Raw genomic sequence first — 24,593 nt, forward strand, 5'->3', positions numbered from 1 at the left:
CCCGAATGTGGGGTTTCTGACACACATAAAAAAGCGTCAGCCAGCTCCACGCAATTTTCGCTCAAGTGGCCAATTAATTCCCAGCATGTGGGAAGCCTTGCTAATTGTCCAATTCGAGTCAGAAATCCCCACAATATGGTGTCATCATTCATGGTGCTTTCAAGGTCCATAGCAAGCACTGCATCCTCTGAAGGCTTCCAAATGAACCATACAGGATGGCAGAGGAGCCTGCAGCAGCTGTGGCCAGTGCCAGACCCCGAGCTGCCTCCAAATTCAACGAGGCTTCACTGCAGGCATTATTGGATGGGGTTAGGGCCCACATGGAGGTCCTCTTCCCTAGGTCAGGGAGGAAGAGGCCTCCCACTGAGACCAATGCTGCATGGATGCAGCTGTCAGCAGATGCCAACTCGCTGGGAGTCACCAGAAGAACCTTGGCATTACATCTCTAACTCCTTCCTTTACTCCCCCACAGTACCATCCAGAGCCCCCGTCCTCACTGTGGAGGAGGAAGAGGCTGTGCAGCCAGACTCCTCAGAAGAAGCTCCAACCTCTGAGGGTGCAGCGTCAGCAGAAGTAAGCGCACCAAGCACCAGCGCAGACACTCACACCTCAGGGGGACCTTCGGGACATAGAGTAGTGTTGTCACCTGGTGTTTCACAGCTCACAAGTGAGCCTCAGCAGATTCTAGAGACAGGGACAGCAGTGGAGAGTCCTCGTAGGAGGGCGCAGGACTCTGCCAACTCAGCTCAGCTGCGCTGCATGTCGACCCTCTGCCTCTGGGTCCACCTGCAAGAGAAGAGGTGATGGATCTCCATGCACAGATGCAGGAGTCTCTGGCAGGTTTTGTCTCCAGGGTCGCTGCGAGTGTGGAGCGAATGGAGGAGTCCATAGCGACCATGAGCAGAGCCTTTGTGGAGTCATTGGCGCATGAATGCATCACCATGGAAAGGTTGGCAACCTCCATGGAGGAGATAACTCGCCAGGGTACGGAAAACATGGTGAGTGCTCATAAGAGAATGACATCTCTTGAGGAGCGTTGGCCATCTGTTGAACAGAGAAACCAGATCTTCATGGCAGTCCTTCTGAGTAGGACTGCCAGTGCAGAAACGGGTCCCCATGGCCCCCTAAAGCGCAGCAAGGTGCTCTCAAGCCACTTCCAAGCGCTGGCCCCTTCTGGCCTGTGCAGCTTCAGGTGAGTGAGCAGCAGCCTGGTGCTCCTGGTGCTCATCCTGCTGTTCCTGGTTCTGCTGCTGCCGCCTCTGCTGTTGGAGATCCTCTAATGCCAGGAAGGGAAGGTACCAAAGGCCTCCCATGCTTCTGGCAGATGCCTCCGTTGAGGAGGTGCTGAGTTAGAGTGGTGAAAGGGGCTTCCCAGGAGCTCACACTGGAGAAGTGTGTGAGGCTCCAACTTTCTACAGCTGCTCCTAAGGCTTCAAAAAGTTCCCCCAAGCCTTGATCAACAAGGTCCTGCAGCCTGCAAATGCTGCCTATTTAAATCTCTTCAGCCCTCAGCGACCTGCTGCTGCAAGCAAGCAAGCCAGCTGTTTTCACGCCAGCTCTCATCGGCGGGGTTCCCCGCAGGCGTGTTTCATGTGGGGAAAGCCCCAAAGTCGCAATGGCCCCGGAAAATCTTCCTTAACAAGGTGATCATTGGTGATTAGTGCTCCGACGAGCAGTCCCGCCAGCGGCGGCCGGGACTGAAGCGGGTGACGGAGAAACGGCGGTCCGAAAGTCGGACGGGGCGGGGAATCAGGCGGGGGTGGGGGGGTCCCAACCTGCTTTTTCCACGATTTTCGGACCCCGGCCGCATGAAAAGCCGCCCGACGGCTGCCAGAAAATCGGGGCCTTTGTCAAGACTTCACCAACACTCAACCAACATTTATTCTGCAAATTCTCTGAGGGCTTCACCTAAAAAGAGTAAGTGCTGTGCTACTCTACCTTATTGGACACCAGGAGAAAGGGCGTGCTTGGTCGTTGGCATCTTGCTAGGGGGTCCCTCTTGGTCTGGACGAGGAATGGGAGGAGGACATGATGCCAGGCAGAGCAGAACCATCTGTTGCAGGAGTGAGGGACAGGAGGGCGAGGTGGCATCCTTCCCTCCTGCGGGTACATCCCTTCTCCTCTGGACCTCCTCCACCAGGACCTCCAGTGCCACGTCCGAGACCCTGGACACCCTCTCCCTCGATCCCTGAGCTGTGCTGCTGTGCGCCAGCCAGCACACTCTACACCTTCAGTGGAAGTGGGTGTGAGGAGTCCACATATACTGCTCCGTGACCATTGCGTCTAATCAGCACTTGAGTGCTAAACCCACAGGTTTCTGGTTTAGCACCTCCGGGCAAGCTCAAATTATGGTAATCAGCAATTAGGAGCAAAATTGTGTGCTAAATTCAGACTTTCAAACAGGCGTGTCTTATTAGCACAGCACCCATTTAGCACCTGTTTTCACCCTTTGACCAAAATAACCCCCTCAATCTTTAGGAGAGTTGAGACCCTCACCCCATTCCCAAACTAGCTTCCTCTGGAAAATTAATCTTCACCTACATAAGTACAATGTTTAGGAGAACCACAATCCTTCCTAGCCACCTCTAATCATGAGGAGAATTGAGAACCATCCTCACAAACATGGGCCAGTTAGGAAAGAATCTTCTTCCTGGGAGGTTTCGATTAATTTTCTTGTATCCCTTGTGAACTCCCCAAATATGTAAGGCTCTTAATTTTCAAGCATCATATGAATTGGGCCTGTGAATCTTGTACATTTTAGGTGAATATTGGCAATGTACTTTGCTGAACCCCTAATTAAGATCCATTCATATTCCTATACATTCTGATGTCAATAGCTTTTATGAAACAGTAACTTTTCTGCACTGTCCAATCAAGACTTTTAATCAAATTAATTATTAAACCATTTTACTGTAGAACATGAACTTGTTGACATTAGTGATGTGTCTGAATAGGTGCTTCAGAAAGCTAATTCTTGAACAGTTATGGACCATGATGAGGTCTGCAGCTCCACCTGTTAAGTGTGCAGAAGGTGAAATGCCTTTTGCAGTGTGGGAAGAGGCACATCTCATGCATACAAGATTAATAGCTAAAAAGCTTCCTTCCACCTCCTGTAATTCTGTATCATCACCTGCATAAGATAGTTAGGCTTGTCTAAATGTCTCTGATCACATATCTAAATCATACTGATGACATTTTTGCTTATTAATCTCTCTCGCTGCCTGGGTATTGAATAGATTTATTTGCATTACAAATGAGGCACCTTTGTCTTTAATGTTATAGCTGAATAAATACTGACATGAATAATCTTCACGCGATGTCAGAAACATCACATTGTAGGAATGTCTAGTTCCTATCAAGAGACTGAGGTCGACTCAGGCGATCAAACAAACGATGTTTAATGTAAAACTAATTGAGTTTAACAAACAGATGCAAGAAAACTGCGAATACAGGCCTAGTCAGTTCGGAGGCTCCACGAAGACTGCTTGGGCGGTCCCGTGGCTGGCGTCATGACGTCATCACGTTTTTCCCGCCGATGGGGGATCACGTGATGAACGGCATGACATCATCGCGTTTGCCCGCGCTCTTAAAGGGACCGCGCTCTGTACATGCAAACAGTATATACAAAGATACAGACTCAGGCTGTAGTTAACATATTGTTAAAGGGAATTATATACATTTGATCGGAGCCCTTAGTGACTCCGCCACAACATAACATTAGAAACATTACATCAAAGAATAAAAGGGAAATTAAATGCTCGTAAAGCCACCTAGCTTTTTCCAGCCTGAGTCATTTCTCCTGGTTTGAGGATCCAACCAATCATCTCACTCTCACGCTTACTGCCGATCTGAGCTTTTATGTTCCTCCGCACTGTGCTCAATCAGGAATCTGCCCACCTTTTATAGAAAAGATAAAACAGTTTCTGAATTCTTTACTTTCAGTAGCAATATTTCCATTAATTTTGAGAGAACATATGTTGCCTTAATTCATGTTGATCTCAAGGTTCCTGGTTTTAGTATTGAGTTCCTAGTTCTCAACCTTCAAGTCTTGAAGGTGGTTTAATAACACTGAATACAAACAACATTATTATAATTGGGTTGATTTTCACCAAGGAACAGTTGGATATGGGCTTGTACTCGTATTTGGCAAGTTCTCCATCTCAACAAGATAACATGGAAGAATCATGGCACGGGCTCCTAATGGTAAGGAGAAAAAGACCATCAGGTAAGCCACCCCAGCTGCTCTCATAAACCTCCTTGCACCTAGTTATAGAGTAACATATGTAAAGGCCTGGAATAATGTCCTCTACCCAACCTATCATTTTGGAAATGCTGAGTAATTTGGAAATAACCTAAAAATGAAATTAAAAAGTAGGATTTTTTTTAAATGACTATCCTTTGATTTGTCCTCCTTATTGACACTAGATAAGTTAAACAACTACATGTGAATAGAAAGGTTCTAGATCCTTTATGTTAAATTTTCCCATCTTTTTATGTTTCTGATGCACAATTCTCCAACTGAGAGGATATGCTGGTGGCCTTCTCCTAGGCTTTTGTCAGCACCAGTTTGAGTGCTCAGGGTGGCTCACTCTTTTATATTCCCTACATTTCCTGTGAGGAAGTAACTGGTCTCCAACCTCTGATAGCACAGTGTGAATCTGTGTTCTACTGCTCTACCAAAAAGCATGTCGACCCATACACCGCACCACTTAGCCACCTATCTCATTTCATTTTAAACAATATAAGGAATAGGTAGTGTGCTTTTTGTCCCCACTTGCCATGTGATATCATGAAGTGTTCAAGGTGGTTGAACATACAAAATTACTGACATTTTTATCAGTCTGGATGATTAAGCTCTGATTGCCCTGCAGTAAGCCTGCTATTCGAGCAAAACTAAATTGTATTTCACACCACATTTCTTGAAACTTCATTTGCAGCAGGGACATCGTCTACTCTGAGCCAGCCAGCCATGGCTCAGTTGGTAGCACTCCCGTCTCTGAATTAGAAGGCTGTGGGTCCCACTTCAGAGATTGGAGCACAACAATCTAGGTGGACACTCCAGTGCAGTGCTGAGGGAGTGCTGCACTGTTGGAGGTGCTGTCTTTTGGGTGAGACATTAAACCGAGACCCCGTCTGCCCCCTCAGGTGGATGTAGAAGATCCCAAGGCACTATTTTGAAGAAGAGCAGGGGAGTTATCGCCGGTGTCCTGGCCAATATTTATTCCTCAACCAACATCAATAAAACAGATTATCTGGTCATTATCACATTGGCTGCTGCGTTTCCTACATTACAACAGTGACTACACTTCAAAAGTACTTCATTGGCTGTAAAGCGCTTTGGGATGTCCTGAGGTTGTGAAAGGTGCTATATAAATGCAAGTCTTTCTTTTATGTAGTTTAGAATATATCCTGTCTGTATCAGAACTAAAAAGTTGTTTTTAGTTATTTAAAAGTTATTTAAAACTGTACTTTACTAAATCCCAGGTACATTGGAGCAGCAGCTAGTCTTTTACACAGGTAGGCTTTATATTAACTTAACTAGCAAGATACCTAAAATGGCAAGATGCAGATTTCTAGTTATGAGTTCTCGCTCCCAACTGCTGTGTAGTCCATGCTTCCTCCATGAACAATAGCCCAACATCCACCTCCACCCTCCTCCACTTGGCTGAACTTGTTCTCACCTTGAAGAACTTTTTCTTTAACTCCATTCACTTCCTCCAGATAAAACGAGTCGCTATAGGAATCTGCCTGGGTCCACACTAGTCCTGTCTATTTGGAGGATATGTTGAACACACTTTCTTCCAATCCTACTCAGGCCCCCTTCCTGACCTCTCTTTTTTCTTTTACATTGATAACTGGAGGGAGCCTCATTAATAAATGCAAATTGTGGTCTAATGATGTACATGGGACCCCGACAGCACTTTAACCTGCTTCTGAACGGGGCGTCCATCACGGCCAGCCTGCCGTGTAAAGCTTTCGGAAAGCCAGCAAGGCCCTCTAAAGTAAGTTAAAAAGCTTACTTTACTGGGTCCAGGAGGAACAGGAGTACCCCTCTCCCCACAAAGAAAGCTTCTGCTGCCCAGGCCTCCTCCCTTTCCCCAGCTATGAGACCCTCACAACACACCCTTCCCCGTCCTTACCTTACTGCTGGCATCCTTCTCTTAGGGCCTGCAGGTTGCCCCCGGTTCACCCAATCATCATCTCCGCCCCCCCACTGGCTAACTGCCATTTTCCGCCTGAAATGGAAGAGCAGCTGACCGTCAGGATTCAAATGAGGCCCAGTTGTTAATCCTGCGTGGGATTGCTGTCTGCTCCCACTGGGAGTTAAAATAGGCCCTTTACTACTTAATGTCCTACACATCTGTTGAAATTGAGACAATTTTAAAAACACAGCAAGGGGAAAATGTCAACCAATTCCTGATGTCTTTTGATGAAACTGAGAGAAATCATAGTTCACGTCTTCATTAGTATCACTGAATTTATTATTTGGTGTATTTACCTTTTTTAAGTTTAAAAATATTACTCCAGCTCATAGAAATTCACAATTTCCTCAGAACCTCACCTTTCCCCTTAGAATATTTCATTTCTTGTTCACTGTTTTCCTTTCAGCATCTCTCCACTTCTCTAACACACAGAACACCTACACAAACAAAAATTGATTGCTTCTGTGAAAAAGAGTTTTAAATTTTCTCCTATCTGTAATATACATGGGGTAACAAATGAAGGACAGAGACACGATGAATTGCTAGTCCATGTGCTTGCATTATTAGGACAGAGCGAACTGAGCATGCTCGTACCAAACCATGTGCTAACACATTACACTGCTTTCCCCCTTAAAAAAATGTATGTATTCCCTTCTCAAATACGACAAAACTGTGGTCCCACCTTTCCCAGCATTACATGTACCACATAACAAAAACTCCTGGCTTTTTTTTTCTTTTAAATGAACTATAAATCCAGTTTAATAACAGGTTTGCGGAGCCTTCCTGATCTCCTTATTGAAGGTTTTGGTGTTGAACCAATTTTTGGGCTGTTTTGTTTTGGTTCCAAACTCAAAGATGATCCTGTTTCTATCTCAGACTTGTTTGAACCTATATGTTTCACTTCAATCCACTTTGAGTGACTATCTACAAGTACCAGGAAATAATCATTTGCTTTCTCACAGAAGTCTACATGTACCCTCTGAAAAGGTCTACTTGGCCGTGACCAGGGTTGTAGTGGAGTTTTGGGTGGTTTGTTTCTGTAATTTTGGCAAACGCTGCATTTGCTGACAAGTGATTCAAGATTACTGTCCAATCCAGGCCAGTAAACAAAGCTTCTTGCAATTGATTTCATACTGACGATCCCTGGATGTTCAGTATGAAGTTCAGCCAGAATTCTATCTCTCAAAGAAATAGGTACCACCACTCTGTTTCCCCACTTGATACAACCTTGCTCACAAGACAATTCAGTACGATGGTTATGGAATGGTTTCAACTCTGTGTCCAGACACTGATCAGTCCATCTATTCAAGGTGTTTTCTTACACTTTTTTCATTACTGAGTCCTTTTGAGTCTCATCTGCAATCTCAGTTGCATTCATGGGAAAGTCTTTGTCAACTGAACCTAGCGTGAAAATCGCACCTTCACTCCCAACACTTGAGTCTCCTTGTGGCAACCTGGACAAGGCATCTGCGATTGCGTTTTGTGTGTAGTCATATTGTGAGAACAACACTGCCCAATGTTGCATTCTTGATGCGGCCATTGCAGGGATGGCAGATTTGGGCCCCAATATTGCTATGAGCGGTTTGTGATCAGTTATCAGGGTAAAGTTTCTGCCGATCAGGAACTGTTGGAATTTCTTGATTCTAAACACTATGGGGAAAGCTTCCTTTTCAATTTGCATGTAGTCGCTTTCGCTCTTTGAGGGATTGCGATGTGTGTTTCTCTTGGCCGTCATCCATTACATGGCTTATGACAGCACCCATACCGTAGCTGGAAGCATCACATGCTAACTTAAGCTCACGCTCTGTCATAGTGCACAAGTAGCGCATTACAAGCATCGTAAGCTTCCTGTTGTGCTTTTGTCCACTTCCACTGGACATCCTTCTTGAGGAGCTCATGCAATGGAGCTAACTTAGTCGCTAACTCAGGTAAGAAACGTGCGTAGTACTGGACCATTCCAAGGAAAGATCTTAACTCAGACATGTTCTGTGGCTTTGGAGCATTGATGACAGCATCAATCTTTTCCTTCACTGGTTGCAAACCATTTGCATCAACTTTCAGACCAAGGTACACAACCTCGGGCTGCACAAAAGCACATTTGCTCCTTTTCAATTTGACATTGTGGGCATTGAACCTTTGAAGCACTATATCAAACACTTCTAGATTTTCTTCCTCGCTGCTTGTTGCAATCAGCACATCGTCTTGATTGCATAAGCAATTTGGAACTCATTGCAAAATCTTATCCCTCATAGCCTGGAAGATTTTGCGTGATGACGTTATACCATACGGCAGCTCGGTGTATGAGTCCAGTCCCTTGTGTGTGTTGATGGTGAGATACTGCTGACTCTCTTTGTCAACATTCAGCTGAGCGTAAGTGTGCGACAGGTCAAGCTTGGAGAAAACCGTTGACCCAGAGAGTGCCGGATACAAACCTTGTGATGTAGGTAATGGGTACAGCTCATCATCAACTGCTTGTTGATAGTAACTTTGTAGCCACCGCACAAGCGTACAGTTTTGTTTGCTTTGGGCACTACCACAATCGGGGTAGCCCATTCACTTTTGTCAGTTTTTACTAGCACTCCGTTCTCTCTGAGTTTCGCCAGCACTTCCTCCACCTGACTTTTCAACGCATAGGGGACCGGCCTTGCCGTATAATGGACAGGCTTCGTGTTAGACTTGATGCAGATATGCGCGTCATACCCAGTGATGCCCTCATAGCTGTCTGTGAACATGCTTTTATACTTGTTCAGCATTGTGTCGAAGCGTTTCTTTGAAGCATCTACACTGAAGACGTTTTTCCAGTCCAGTTTTAACTTTCTCAACCAGTTTTTGCCCATGAGAGTTGGCCTGTTGTTGCAGCTCACTACAATAATAGGCAGTTTTACTGACTGGCCATTGTGTTGAACTGTACATTCCATTTGTCCACATGTCTCTAGGATTTCTCCAGAGTAGGTTTTTAACTCTCTGGTACTCTTGATTAAACTTACTCTCATATGTGTCCTTACTCATGATAGAGTGTGTTGATATACATATCAATATATTGGTCATTGAGCAAAAGTTTTGTACGGAAGTCTTTCTCGCAACTGCTAGCATTGCCGCTAGTGGCATAAATACTGTAGATGCCTAATTCTTCAACATCAGGTGTGTTCACTTCAATATTGTGAACTTCCTTTTGTTGTCGCTGCTTTGCATTGCCACTAGTACTGGCAGGACTGTTGTGAGTGATTTCCATTGCAGCGATAACAATTCACTAAACTGCTCTCACCGACATGCTTTTGACTCGGTCTCACAGCTTTAGGTTTGGCGGTGGCTTTGTGACTGTAGACCTCAGCTGCACTAGTCTCTTGAGTGGGACGGAGCTCCCTAGCATTCTTAGACACCATATCCATAGATAGGGCAATTTTGCATGCTATGTCAAACGTTGGGTTCGGAGTGTTCAGTAACTTGGACTGTGTGCGCTCATCCACCAGTCCACACACAAACCTATCTCACAACACACGATCCAAAACTGTGCCGAAGTTACAATGCAAAGACAAGTTTTTAAGAGCTACAATGTAGTCACTAATGGTTTCACTTTGTTTTTGGTTTCTGGTACCAAACTTAGAGCTCTCTGCTATTTCTAACGGCTTTGGGTCAAAATGGTCCTTGAGTTTCTCGACAATGTCCTTCATGACAACGATGCATCCTTCGCTTTCCCTGGTGCTAGCAGGTTTGTCAACGTTCCATAGACATCTGGCCCGATCTCTGTTAGAAAAATTGCTTTCTTCCGTTCACGAATTACTGTATTTTGAGCTTGAATATTCTCATCTGCACCTTCGGTCTCAATAATGTTATTGGCCCTAAATAAAATCTCCATCCGATTAATATAAGAACTGAATGGTTCGCGAGCTCGGTCATACATGCCGAGGCTTCCGATGAATCCCGTAGGCGCGGCCATGATTGTCCCGATCCCATTGAACAGTGACTCAGCACGCTACCTGTGTACCTGTGAGAATTAACGCCGCTGTTGCTGTGTATACATACACGCAAAGGCAAAGCACAGATGATTCTGCACGAGCATTAATGGTAAAACATCGCAAAAGTTAAGATTACGTGTCACAAATTCACCTTAAACTTGTCCACTTGAAAGTTGAACACTGTGTCCTTCCGTGATCCCTAAAAATGGCTTTGGGATCCCATTCTCGTCACCAAAAATTATAATATACGTGAGTAGAACAGAGACACGATGAGTTGCTCGTCCATGTTCTTGCTTTATTAGGCCAGAGCGAACAGAGCATGCCATGTGATAATATGTTGCACTAACATTCAAAGATGAATTCATAACCTAATTACCAGTACAAAATGGCTCTCAAAAACAACTTATCATCAGTATAGATTTTAATAATTTTAGCCAAATCTATGCACTTATTACTGACAAAGTTATTGGGAGGTGTTTTAATAGTAGACAATGTTCAACTGATGTTAGTCTGACTAAGTATATGGGAAACAAATGCATCAAATGTATCTGACGCTCGAGGTCATCTGCTGCAAACTGCTCAGCATTTGGAGTTATATTTTGCAACTTGATGAAACACTTTTTAAACCCTTTGAGTAATGACGTTCTTTGTGTCATTCAAAATCGAGACTGTTTAGTCACACAACTTCTGCAAAATGTATGAGGGCAATTGTAACCTAACCTGGCCGGTGATAAACTGATGGGATCGGGTCAAAGGCAATGGAGAATAAAATTGGGCAGGGTGTAAAACCAGTTTTTGACCCGATCCCCTCAGTTTTTTGCCAGACGGGTTAAGTTAAAATTACCCCAATTAATTTGTTAAACCTGTAGGAGGTAATTCTAACACTTTACAAATTCTTTGCAAATACAATCTGCTTCTGGGAATGCCTGATTAAAGAGAACATTTGTTCATGAATAGATTCGTTGCCAATATGTTCAAGTGGTGTGTAGATTCTGACTGGTATTGTAGGACTTTCATTCATAGGCAGCAGTAACCGATCCAATACAAGATTAGCCAAGTTAAGTCTTTTTTGAATATTTTTATTGATTTTCAGCAAACAGACAAAACAAATATCTGAGGTTAATTTTATGAGGCTATGCTCCTGGCATGCTTCAAAGTGTGGGTGACAGAATCAGCCGCAGAGAGAGACCATCCAGGAGAGTATTAGAATAGTCGAGTCATAGAGTCATAGAGTTTTACAGCACAGAAAGAGGCCCTTCGGCCCATCGTGTCTGCGCCGTCCATCAATCCCTGTCCAGTCTAATCCCATTTTCCAGCATTTGGTCCATAGCCTTGTATGCAATGGCATTTCAAGTGCTCATCCAAATGCTTCTTGAATGTTGTGAGGGTTCCTGCCTCTACCACCCTTTCAGGCAGAGAGTTCCAGATTCCAACCACCCTCTGGGTGAAAAAGTTCCTCCTCAAATCCCCTCTAAATCTCCTGCCCCTTACCTTGAATCTATGCCCCCTTGTTATTGACCCCCCTACAAAGGGGAAAAGTTCCTCTTTATCTACCCTATCTATGCCCCTCATCATTTTGTACACCTCAATCAGGTCCCCCCTCAGCCTTCTTTGCTCCAATGAAAACAACCCCAGCCTGTTTAGTCTTTCTTCATAGCTGAGGCGCTCCATCCCAGGTAACATCCTGGTGAATCTTCTCTGCACCCTCTCTAAAGCAATCACATCCTTCCTATAGTGAGGCGACCAGAACTGCACACAGTACTCCAGCTGTGGCCTCACCAGCGTTTTGTACAGCTCCATCATAACCTCCCTGCTCTTATATTCTATGCCTCGGCTAATGAAGGCAAGTATCCCATATGCCTTTTTAACCACCTTATCTACCTGTTCTGCTGCCTTCAGGGATCTATGTACATGCACACCAAGGTCCCTCTGACCCTCTGTACTTCCTAGGGTCCTACCACTCATTGTGTACTCCCTTGCCTTATTTGTCCGTCCAAAATGCATCACCTCGCACTTTTCAGGGTTAAATTCCATTTGCCACTTTTCCGCTCATCTGACCAACTCGTTTATATCTTCCTGTAGCCTGAGGCTTTCCTCCTCACAATTTACCACCCCACCAATTTTCGTGTCATCTGCGAACTTACTGATCATACCTTTTACATTCTCATCCAAATCATTTATGTAGATCACAAACAGCAAGGGACCCAGCACCGATCCCTGAGGTACCCCACTAGACACAGGCTTCCAGTCACTAAAGCAACCTTCGACCATCACCCTCTGCCTCCTGCCACTCAGCCAGTTTAGGATCCAACGCTCCAAGGCACCCTGGATCCCATGGGCTCTTACCTTCTTGACCAGTCTCCTATGCGGGACTTTGTCAAAAGCTTTACTGAAGTCCATGTAAACCACATCCACAGCATTTCCCTCATCCACACACCTAGTCACCCCCTCGAAAAATTCAATCAGATTTATCAGACATGATTTACCCTTGACAAAGCCATGCTGACTATCCCCGATTAATCCTTGCCTCTCCAAGTGGAGACTAATTTTGTCCCTCAGAATTTTTTCCAATAATTTTCCTACCACAGATGTTAGGCTCACTGGCCTGTAATTCCCTGGTTTATCCCTGATACCCTTCTTGAATAATGGTACTACGTTAGCTGTTCTCCAGTCCTCTGGTACATCCCCTGTGGCCAGAGAGGTTCTGAAAATTTGTGTCAGAGCCCCTGCAATCTCCTCCCTTGCCTCACACAACAGCCTGGGATACATCTCGTCCAGGCCTGGGGATTTATCCACTTTTTGGCCTGCTAAAACCGCTAGTACCTCCTCCCTCCCGATGCTAATATGTTCAAGTATGTCACAGTCCCCTTGCCCGATTTCTATGTCTACATCATCTTTCTTCATAGTGAACACAGATGCAAAAAATTCATTTAAAACCCCGCCTACATCATCTGGCTCTACACACAGATTGCCACTTTGGTCCCTAATGGGCCCTACCCTTTCCCTGGTTATCCTCTTGCCCTTAATATACTTATAAAACATCTTAGGATTTTCCTTTATTTTGCTCGCCAGTGTTATTTCATGGCCCCTCCTCGCCCTCCTAATTTCTTTTTTAAGTATGCCCCTGCACTTTTTATACTCCTCTAGGGCTTCCTCCGTCTTTAGTCTTTTGTAACTGCCAAAAGCCCCCCTTTTTTTCCTAATGCATTTTTGTACATCTCTTGTCATCCAAGGTTCCTTTTGCTTGTTGGTCCCACCCTTGACCTTTACAGGAACATGTTGGCGTTGTACTCTCTCTATTTCCCTTCTGAAAGCCTCCCACTGCTTTGATGTGGATTTTCCTATAAGTAGCTGCTCCCAGTCCACTTTGGCCAGATCCTGCCTTATCATATTAAAATCGGCCATCCCCCAATTTAGAACCCTTATTTCCGGGCCGTCATTGTCTTTTTCCATGACCACCTTAAATCTCACCGAATTATGGTCACTGTCGCCAAAATGCTCTCCTACTGACACTTCCACCACTTGCCCGGCTACATTCCCTAGAATTAGGTCTAGTACCGCCCCCTCTCTTGTAGGACTTTCTACATGTTGGCTCAAAAAGCTCTCCTGGATGCACTTTAAGAATTCTGCACCCTCTAAGCCTTTCACACTCTGACTATCCCAATTAATATTGGGGAAGTTGAAATCCCCCACTATTATTACCCTATTATTTTCGCACTTCTCTGAGATTTGCCTACATATCTGTTCCTCTATCTCCCCCTGACTGTTTGGGGGCCTATAGTACACTCCCAGCAAGGTGCTTGCCCCCTTTTTGTTTTTAATTTCTACCCATATGGCCTCATTAGAGGAACCCACTAATATATCATCCCTCCTTACAGCAGTAATTGACTCCTTAATTAATATTGCAACACCCCCTCCCCTTTTACACCCCCCTCTGTCTCTCCTGAAGATTCTATACCCCGGAATATTGAGCTGCCAGTCCTGACCCTCCCTCAACCATGTCTCCGTGATAGCAACAATATCGTACTCCCATGTGTTCAACAACAACTTCAGTTCATCCACCTTATTTGCAAGACTCCTTGCATTAAAATAAATGCCTTCCAGCCTTGCCATATTCCCTTTTGCCCTCACATATTTTCTCTGCCTTCCCAGCTGACTTGTTATTTCCTCTGTATTTGGCTGTAAATCACCCCCTACTATAGCTCCACTCTGTATCCCATCCCCCTGCCAAGTTAGTTTAAACCCCCCCCAGCAGTGCTAGCAAACCTCCCCGCAAGGATATTGGTCCCCCTCTGGTTCAGGTGTAGACCGTCCGACTTGTACAAGTCCCACCTTCCCCAGAAGCAGGCCCAGTGATCCAGGAAACTAAAGCCCTCCCCCCTGCACCATCCCTTTAGCCACGCATTCATCTGTTCTATCTTCCTATTCCTATACTCACTAGCACGTGGCACCGGGAGTAATCCAGAGATTACAACCTTTGAGGTCCTGCTCTTTAATCTTCCACCTAGCTCCCTGAATTCTTGCTGCAGGACCTCATCCCTCTTTTTACCTATGTCGTTGGTACCAATGTGGACCACGACCTCTGCCTGTTCACCCTCCCCCTCCAGAATGCCCTGCAGCCGCTCAGTGACATCCTTGACCCTGGCACCAGGGAGGCAACAAACCATCCTGGATTCACGTCTACGGCCACAGAAACGCCTATCTGTTCCCCTTACTATAGAATCCCCTACCACTATTGCTCCCCCACTCTTTTTCCTCCCTTCCTGGGCAGCAGGAGCACCCCCAGTGCCAGGAAGTTGGCTGCTGCTGCCTTCCCCTGGTGAGTCATCCCCCTCAACAGTATCCAAATCGGTATACCTGTTTGAGAGGGGAATGGTCACAGGGGTCTCCTGCACTACCTGCCTGCTTCTATTGCTCTGCCTGGTGGTCACCCATTTCCTTTCTTCCTGTGCAACCCTTCCCTGCGGTGTGACCAACTCACTAAACGTGCTATCCACGACCCTCTCAGCATCGTGAATGCTCAACAACCCATCCACCCGCAGCTCCAGCACCTCAATGCGGTCTGCTAGTAGCTGCAGATGGATGCATTTCCTGCACACGTGGTCATCAGGGGCAGTGTCCCTGAATTCCCACATAGAGCAAGAGGAGCACATCACGGGGCTGGGCTCTCCTGGCATGACTTACCCTTTAATTAATTTAAATTGAATTCACTATCACCAATTAAAGATACCTCTAAGGCACTTGTATAGTCTACCTACAGTCCCTGCTACACCAGAAAAGACCCTAGTCACTATAAACTACAGAGTTAAAGTTTAAAAAAGAGAAATACTCACCAACCAATCACTTACCTGCTCCCTGGTGACATCACACACTGATTACTTTTTACCTCTCTCCTCTGCTGTTGATTTGGTGTGCCTCGCAACTGCCGCCGGTTTTTAAGCCGAGTCTGGAGCAAAGATTATTCATGGTTAGCTAAAGTCTTGAACTAAACATCAGTTGCAATGTGACACAAAGTTGGCCTCTTGAGTTATCTTAAGATGAACCAAACAAATAAATATGCCATAGGTCTGACTGAGCCCTGACTTTAGAACTGGTTAGAAATTGAAGGAGACTTAGAAGGCAACATATGCAAAGGGTGTTTTATTGTACTTTAAGCATTAAAAAATGGCAAATCTGATTTTCACTACAAAGAAGGAACCAACAGGAGTGCAGCTTGCTATGTATGTCATCATCATTTTAATTTCTGTAAAAAATATGTATGTCATACTAATGTAAAAGGTGCATCACTACTCAGGTGGCCAAGATACAATGATTGCTCACATTAGTGGCTAGAATACAACACCAGGTTCCCAGAACCTGAAAATCTGCATCAACATGTGATTCGGGTGTTAGATTTTATGGTGTGCTTTATTGACGAGAGTAAAGGAAAAGACTGCCATTTCTAAAAGTTTATGTTGAAGATCTACCAGAATGGACACAGATTATGGTTCAAGATCTTTGGAGATTTCAATGACAGATTGATTCAACCAACAGCTTGTCCAAGCACTGCAGAAGGACTTCACACACTGAGATCTCTGATAAACACAGAAAAAAATAATAGAACCTTCAGTTTCTGGAAGGAATTAACAACAATGAGATGAGTAATCGCATCAATTTTGGTAAGTACCTCTAAGTATGTTTAACTCCACTAATAGGTAAAGCATATTATGCAACACACTGCATGTGAAAGATCCTGTTTATGATAAGCTGGCATGGTCTTAAAAAATTATAATGATACACTGGCAGGTGTGTTTTCCTCTTTCCATGAGAAGTTGAAAAGTACCTATCAAACTAACATGATCCTGGGTTTCCCACTGTTGATTCCTCCAAGTTGTAAATCTCTCCCATGAGAAACTAGCCAGTCAGTGCCTACCTGCACTGATGACCAGTTTCTCATTTCTCAAGCTGTAATCAGTAGTTATTGTGAAATGGCTCTATGTCCAGCTGCACATGGAAGAAATCAGAAGGCTCCAGAAATGAATATGTTTGTTGGTTGTGAAGTTTAGTTTACAGGCAATGACCTGAGCATCCACAATAACAGCCAGTTTGAAAATCAAGATCGCCCTTTTTAGTTATTCACTAATCAAGGATGATGTAAGGCATGCTCCAACACCTTTATCCTCCTGCACCTCATGGTTCTTGAGTGGACATCATGCTATCTTTGCTGAGCTTGAGTATGGGGACTTGAGCAGGAATGATATCAGCATCATGTATCCCTTCATTCACAGGACTCAAAGTTTACTTTTCATTTTAACTTTGCCTTGAAACAAATTAGTCACATTGGAGTGCCTCACTAAGAAGGAATCATACATAATTGTTGGTACTTGTGGGGCCCAGCATATGTCCACCCACAAATGGCCAGTTATTTGAAAATATGATATAAATTAGGAAACTATGTGACAACAAGATATTTTCCTCAGTCACAGTGAGCACAATACCTTGAATTTTCTTCCAGGTCGGGTGTTGGAAGCAAAAACTCTGGAATCATTCAATACTTGCTGTGTTCGGAGGACTGTAAGGCCTAGAAATTGGTTCACGCTGTCGAGCTGGCATGAACTGGGCGCAGAGAATGATCCCAGCTCCTGAATGGGCAGGCCCAAGGCACTCCCAATATTAGGCGTCGGGCCTCATTTAAATGATACTTACCTTTGTGATGTTTGAATAAAGAGATCAAATATGAAATATAATCCATAGAATGGGAACGAGTAAAGCAGGAGTGAATACATTGTTTTGGAAATGATTTTACTTGCACCCTTTGTTCCCAAGGACTGGTTCAATCTGTAAACTGGCAGTTAAATGACCTAAAACGTAGAAGCGGATTTAAAATCCGAAAGAAATAGCCAGTGAGAATTAGCAGATGATGAAAGCAGAAATTTGCCAAGCTCATGCCCCTCCTCTCTAAATAAGGAGAGAACACAAATACAAGGACTGGTATCAATAGCACCATATACGTGTCTGTAATAAACAATAACAATGCACTGCGTGTAGCACAGAATGCAGGCAGAAAGCTCAAGCAAGTAGGTACTTCAGAATGGCAGAAAGCAGTGAAGTAAGAATAACAATTAAATTAAATAAAATAACTCTTCTGGACCACCCTGTGATGCAAATTAAATTGCATGGCTAAGGCCCGGCATGTGATGAATAATATTCAAATGTTACATTGGCTTCATAAATTTTTATGATTATGTTCAGATTGTTATTATTGTTCAACCTTTTCAGCTTGCCCATTTCACAAACTTAAAAAAAAAAATCAGTCCAAGTACTGTACAAAGATTTTTGGCTTGCGGTTAGAATTTTAGAAATTGATAGGTATTGTGTAAGGATTACATTTACTTTGCAATTTATTATAAGGATTGCAGATGTATTTCAAATTTCCTTGGATACAAAAAGAAACCTGACAGTCTAAATTGTAGGCTATCTGGAAGATCTTCTTTTCGACGGCAAGATAGAGATTTGTGCTACTGAAATAGTTTATCGTCCAAAGTTCCTTGGCAGCAATTCGACACTATTAAATTTGGCCCAACAGCTACTCCGCAGGAAATTCCCTCTTTGCTGCCAACCATTTCCAGAAGTGGGAATTGATTTTTGTACATCCTTCATAGCTGTGGCAACTCCTATTAATACAATGAAACATTTTACACATTGCAAATAATAAATATGTTTTGAGCATGCTTTGATTGAACCAGTTGCTTTTGGTGATGTCCGAGTTTCATTGTTTAAAGCTTGTGTAAGGTTCTTTCCATTTCCTTTTATTGAGATTTGTTTGTAACATTACTGATAGGGGATTATATTTTGCTCTTCATTCAAAAAAGGGTTATTATTGTTATTTTGACTTGCTAACAAAATGGCTGGTGTGTACAATTTTTAAATGAGCGATTTCATGCAATACAATTTTGTGAGTGTGAATAGCAAAAATTCAGGCAATCATGATGCACTTGCAATAATTGACACTTTTCAAGCAGCTAATAAGCTATTTAATTAGTATAAATGATGAAAAGTTTATGAATTGAGCTGTGGGGTACATAAAGCTTTTGAGAAATGGCTGCAGGTTCTTTTACAAAGCGAGCTCCCGACTATCTTAAAGGACTGGGTAATAAGGAAATGGCTGAACATTTTGATGGGGGTAGTGGTGGTGGTGGTGGGGGGGGCGGAGCAATCAAAAGAAAGGCATGATACATGGAAATATATAATGAAATACCACCCAGAGTACCTGGTAGGAGTCCAGAAGAAGTTGCATTCCTTGAGAAAGTACAGGAAGATAATGCAAGAATAATACTGTAACATAGTAGCACAGGCCATATATTATTATTATGAACATATAAAGGAAAGTCAGAGTTGCCAGAGATATGCTAAAAATAGTGTAGGCACACAGAGAAATGTCAACAAAGATGTAACAAGGGATGTAGTTGTACACCTCCTATATCCTTTCTGCTCTCTGATTGTCATTTCTCCTGCCCCTTCTGCATTGAGATATCCAGCAATTGCCACTGCACTTAGCTTCTACATGGGAAAACTTGCCTACACCATTCATTCTGTCAGGGTTGTGATTTTGAAATCTTTTCCTTTCAGAGTTTAAGACGTTAACAATATATTAGGCATTTTCCCTTTACCCTGCCATGCAGTGATACTTGTCTCTTGGGGTCCCCAGTACTCCAGGTACCAAACATTTCCATCCTATGAGTAATGCTTTAGAAATACTGTTATTCCTGAAGTCAGTTGGTGAAAAAAAAAATAGATGAATCATTTTATCATGGGTTTAACTTTCATTTTCATAGAGACACACCTGTATGTCGCACTTAATATGCTATTTACATGCAGCGAACCTTCTATTAAAGCAGCAGTTAAAATTCACCCTGGACCAATGTCCCACTGGCCACCAGAATGTTAGGTTGCTAAATATAAAATGTTACGAGCAATACTGGTCAGCTATTGGTATCAGTAAAAGTAGATGATTGCTGGGATGGTTAATGTTTGCTTTGATTTCTCATGCCTCCAAATCACTGGATCACATTCATATCACCTTGTGGTTAAAAACAAATGGGTTGAAACAGGTCACATTCTCACGGTGTGAAAATTAATTATACTTATCTCTGTAACCCAAGGAGAGCAGGTTTAATGGGGCTCACTTGTCATTGTGGACTGAGATTATTAATAATTTTGTTGTGTCCTAATTTGATGATTGTTTAACCAGTCAGTTGCAATGTTTTATTTTTGCTCCCATTAAAACTCCAAACTGCTAGAATTCTTTTTTTCTGTGCGACTAATTTTTTTTGATAAAGATTTTGAACATATCGATGAAAAGCAGTGTGAGAAATGTCCATCAGGTGCATCAATGTTTATCCTATCAATTAGACCATACAATTTCCCATCATTACCTCTCTGACTACTAGTAATGCTAACTACTGAAAAAGGCAAAAAAAATAGCCAATCTCAGGAAAAACTAGGGATTTCCTCCCGAAAGCATTCAAGCAAGTTCCAGGAAACCATAGTTACCCATGATGCATCACAACTTAACTAATTACCCTGCCCAAATATGTCTCAGTGCCTTGAAGAACATAGGACTGCACAGGACTGAAATAGGTCATTCCGCCAGGCTCCAACTGTCAGTTGATTCAGCATGGGAGCCGGCCAATTCCCGACTGTCTCAGAAACAACGAGCTGCAGCTCACAGCAATGTATAATGAGTCTCAGGCCTCAAAATGCTTTGGGCTTCATGCTGGCACACTCTGCCCACCGCCTGCCCTTTCTCTGCCTGAAGTTAAAATCAGACCAAAAATGTTTGTATTGTCCAACAGGTTGATCCATATCTAGAAGAGGAAAAGACAGTTTAAGGTTTCTGTGTGACTTCATTAGAACTTGGTTCTAAGGTTTCATTTTTGCTAAAATTGAATCGCCCTTATCCCTCCTTGAAGTTACTTAAAAATAAAGGTTGATGAAGGTTGTTTATTTCAAATAGTTAAATCAACATAGCATCAGTCCAGAATCTTCCATGCCCACTACCCTCTCCAGTCCCCTCTGTGCTGCTCTGAGGTCCAGGACAGGGATGACGAGATAGTGAGCCAGTTTTGTGTTGTCGATGTCGGATGTGCTGCTGATTCAGATTATTGTAGGTGTATAATACAAAGTTTCGGTTTGTAATTAACATTCATCTTTCTAGGGGCAGATTCCCAATGAAAGGAACGTAAAATTAAAATGAAATGAATTTATATTCTTATACTTAACATACCTATGACTTTCCGAGGATAAATTATTTTTGGCTTTAAAGCAGAATTATAATGGGCTCCAAAATACCAGAATTAAAGCTTCCTGGGAGAGCATAGTCCAGACCTCCAAAACGTATATCTCATGCCTTGAGACTTTGCATCCTGCTTCAGTAATTTCTAAATCCACCAATGCTTCACTTTTATGTCCTTTACGCTTTTCTCCTTGCAATAAAAGCGATTGACTGTTGTGTAAACCTGCAGCTTACTTTACGACAAGTCTATGCCCCACTGCACTTTCAGTCTTTTTGTGTTGACATATCATAAAGCCTATATTCAGGGCTATTTTTGAGTAGTCAGCTTATTTGGGTCCATGTCACCTTTTAAAGCTGTGTTGGTCACCTTTTGCTTGTTTTCTCGGTTGGCTTGTACGTCTGATTTTTATCCTGGACATCGTTACAAATCATTTAAATAATATGATCTTCGTAAAAATGCATTTTATGCAAATCCTATTACAGAGGCGGTTTGAAAGGTTACTCATGGTAATGTCCCTGTTGTGATTACTTTTACTGAACAGTGAGCAATATAAACAGTAAGGATCTCTCATGCATATTATTTGTTCAGAGGTTAGAATTTCTCAATGATACACATATTTTAAACAGTCACTGTTTGGGAAAAGAAGTGAAAATGTATTCAGGCTTCCCTCATGGTTCAGTAGGTTTATTCAGTGAATAGCTGAGCCATCCAAATGCAGAAGGTCTCGGGATTTGATTCCCCAGTTTGCGCTGATTAAGCCGATCTTAGCTGGGTGGTGGTAGGGGAACTAAAATTGATTTGAGAGCCCCTAGTCTAGGTGGAGGAAGATGGGCAAGAGTTCCTGTTGCCCTTCGGCTATTCTTGCTGGAAATGTGCATGATGTCTTTGTTAATAGGATTGGGCTGTGCTGTAAATCTCTCCTGGTCAAACAGCCTGCCAGCACTCACCATCCAGGCCTCTTAAGTGAAGTCCTAAAGGGCAAACAAACTCCTACAAAGAGTCAACACTTTCAGGAGCGGAGGGGTGAAAAATGTATACTATTCAAGATTATCTCTACCGAAGAATGGAACTCCAGTATTCCCTGAAGAATAAAACAATTGGAAAAATTATATTTTATAGGGAAAAGCAAGAACACCAGGATGAAGCGAGGAGGTAGTAAAAGAGGGAAAAGTACAAAAAGATGTTTGCCTTTAATAAGTATACAGTTGGAAAGCAAGAGGCCACTCGCAGTTTAGTTAATAGTTCTGTAAAAAGGTCCATAGCTTAAAGGGTATTAGTGCATATTTTAGTAAAGACACTTGTCTCCTCACTAGCATGTGACTATCATAAGTTTGATTCATAGTTTTTGTGTCTACAAAGCTACATCAGACAGTGCAGGCCTAGGGGAGAGCCAAATCCAAAACCAACAAACCTGCAAGCACAATTTTCAGAGACACTAGTGCTTTGGATTTCCCAAAGATCTGCACGGTTTTATCTCATATGCACGTTGTCTGCACTGATGGCATGAGATCATGGCATTAGTTAAATTGTCAAGGAGCAGAAACTACTCCACTTATTTGCATGTACATTCCATTGTACCATAACCTTTCCTTAAAAAAACACCCAAGGTGACAATGGCTCGTTGTGGATGAAGCATAAATAGCTGAATTTTATTTGTAGCTTCCAAATAGTGTGTGAATTGCCCACTTATATGAACAGTCCTCTGCAAAAAAGATTGCAAATACTAATCACAATGAAATCAAATTAAAGAAAAATATTTGCTGAACAAATTGAAAACAGAATTTTGTTGGTATTCATTTTGGTGCAAGCATTTTCTTGTAGTAATAATGTAGTACTGTAAATGCAATTCTTATCTCGATATTCTTATACTGCATATGGACATCTGCTTCCAATTTTAGGATTCATGATTGTCACAAGAGTCTTTGCATATAGAGAGCTTGAAATGTAACCATAGAAACTCAAGAGAGAAAGGTAACAGTTTATCCATTGAGCACAAGTATTATTTGATCAATGATGGAACCTTGAAAAAAGACAGGGCATTGTTTTTGTTTTATTTTCTTCTGCTTTACAATGGTCCTTTTTAACCCTTTGAATTCTTTGAGTTTATTAATATGCAGAACAAGTGGCACCGCCTCTCTTAAGTGAAGGTGAAGTATTTCTTCACTCCTCTATGGATTATTATATCCTCTATTAGTGTCAGCTGTGGCTCAGTTGGTAGCACTCTTGCCTCTGAGTCAGAAGGTTGTGGGTTCAAGTCCCACTCCAGAGACTTGAGCACCAAAATCTAGGCTGACACTCCAGCACGGTACCGAGGGAGTGTGGCACTGTCGGAGGTACCGTCGTTCAGATGAGATGTTAAACCGAGGTCCCATCTGCCCTCTCAGGTGGACATAAAAGATCCCATGTTGCTATTTTGAAGAAGAGCAGGGGAGTTAGTCCTGGTCAATATTAATCCCTCAATCAACATTGCTAAAAAACAGATTATCTGGTCATTATCACATGGCTGTTTGTGGGAGCTTGCTGTGCGCAAATTGGCTGCTGCGTTTCCCACATTACAACAGTGACTACACTTCAAAAAGTAATTCATTGACTATAAAGTGCTTTGGGAAGTCCTGAGGTCACGAAAGACACTATAGAAATGTAAGTCTTTCTTTTTTCTTTTTAGATTCCTCCTTTTTGAATAAAACAAGTAAGATATAATGTAAGTATATTATTTGTTTTCTATTCCATTTTCTCAACTTTATCCCCTCCTGAATCCTGCCTCACTCGTATTCTTCATTGGATAGCAATTAGGAACAGGAACCTTGAGCGATTTTTCCCCTCCTAACCCAGGTGCTTTGAGGCCAATTGTCGTACCCAAGTTCGTAACTTAGTACTACTGGGCACTGCTGTTACTTTGTACTCCTAGGTTCAATTGTGTGCACTGCTGGGCACTGTTGTTACTCATTAAACCACTGCGAGCTGTACTTTCTGCATTTTATATTTTGCATTTCTCTCATCCAACCAAGTCTTTTCAAGTCCTTTGGTGGGATATTTTTGAGATTTCTCATTGAAGTCAAGCAGAGGTTTTGACAAAGGCCAAATATTATTTTTTCAGGCACAAATCTGAGATTTTGAAACCCTCGTATAGGATTATAGATTTACCTAGTTATGCATAGTTAACAGGTAATACAGCTGCTGGATCTGTCCCTCAGGCCTGTTAATGTCATTTCTTTTATCCACAGAAATATTTAAATGCTCAATGCTGAGCATTCAAAAATGACCAAATTCTTATGAAAACAGTGGATAAATATTGAGCTATCTGACATCTCACTGGTGAACTACAAGAAGCAACAACAGTGCCATGTGATACTCACTGAAATGTTTATAAACCACAATCACTTAACCTGATCACATTTTGTTTATTTTTGAAGCATTCTGCTGGGGAATAATCTGTTTGCACTGCAACCAATATTGCTTTCTCATTAAATAAATACTTGAAAACAAGCCAATAGGCTATGCATCCCCCTCCAGCACTGTACCAAAACCAGAATTTCAGGCTGACATAAATTCAGTCACCTCCTAAGTCTGGGACTCCTCCTTCCCTGCCTTTTCTTCCAGCCTACTAATTACCTGATTATCTACTCTATTCATAACTTGTGATCTTGTTACCTGTCTGA

The 24,593-nt window shown here is 42.8% G+C and overlaps 1 long non-coding RNA gene across 1 annotated transcript in view; it reads left to right on the plus strand.

Annotated features, from left to right (window-relative positions):
• Positions 1-19,945, plus strand: part of LOC147105209 (uncharacterized) — a 30,007-nt gene extending 10,062 nt beyond the window's left edge. Inside the window, exons 2-3 of the long non-coding RNA XR_015081711.1 lie at positions 16,193-16,317; positions 17,154-19,945. This is a non-coding gene — a long non-coding RNA (uncharacterized LOC147105209). The remainder of the gene's footprint in view (positions 1-16,192; positions 16,318-17,153) is intronic.
• The last annotated feature ends 4,648 nt before the right edge of the window (positions 19,946-24,593 follow it).

Source organism: Somniosus microcephalus, chromosome 18 (genome assembly GCF_052327205.1).
Source record: "Somniosus microcephalus isolate GS21.2 chromosome 18, FLI_Smic_1.0, whole genome shotgun sequence".
Taxonomy (NCBI): Eukaryota; Metazoa; Chordata; class Chondrichthyes; order Squaliformes; family Somniosidae; genus Somniosus; species Somniosus microcephalus.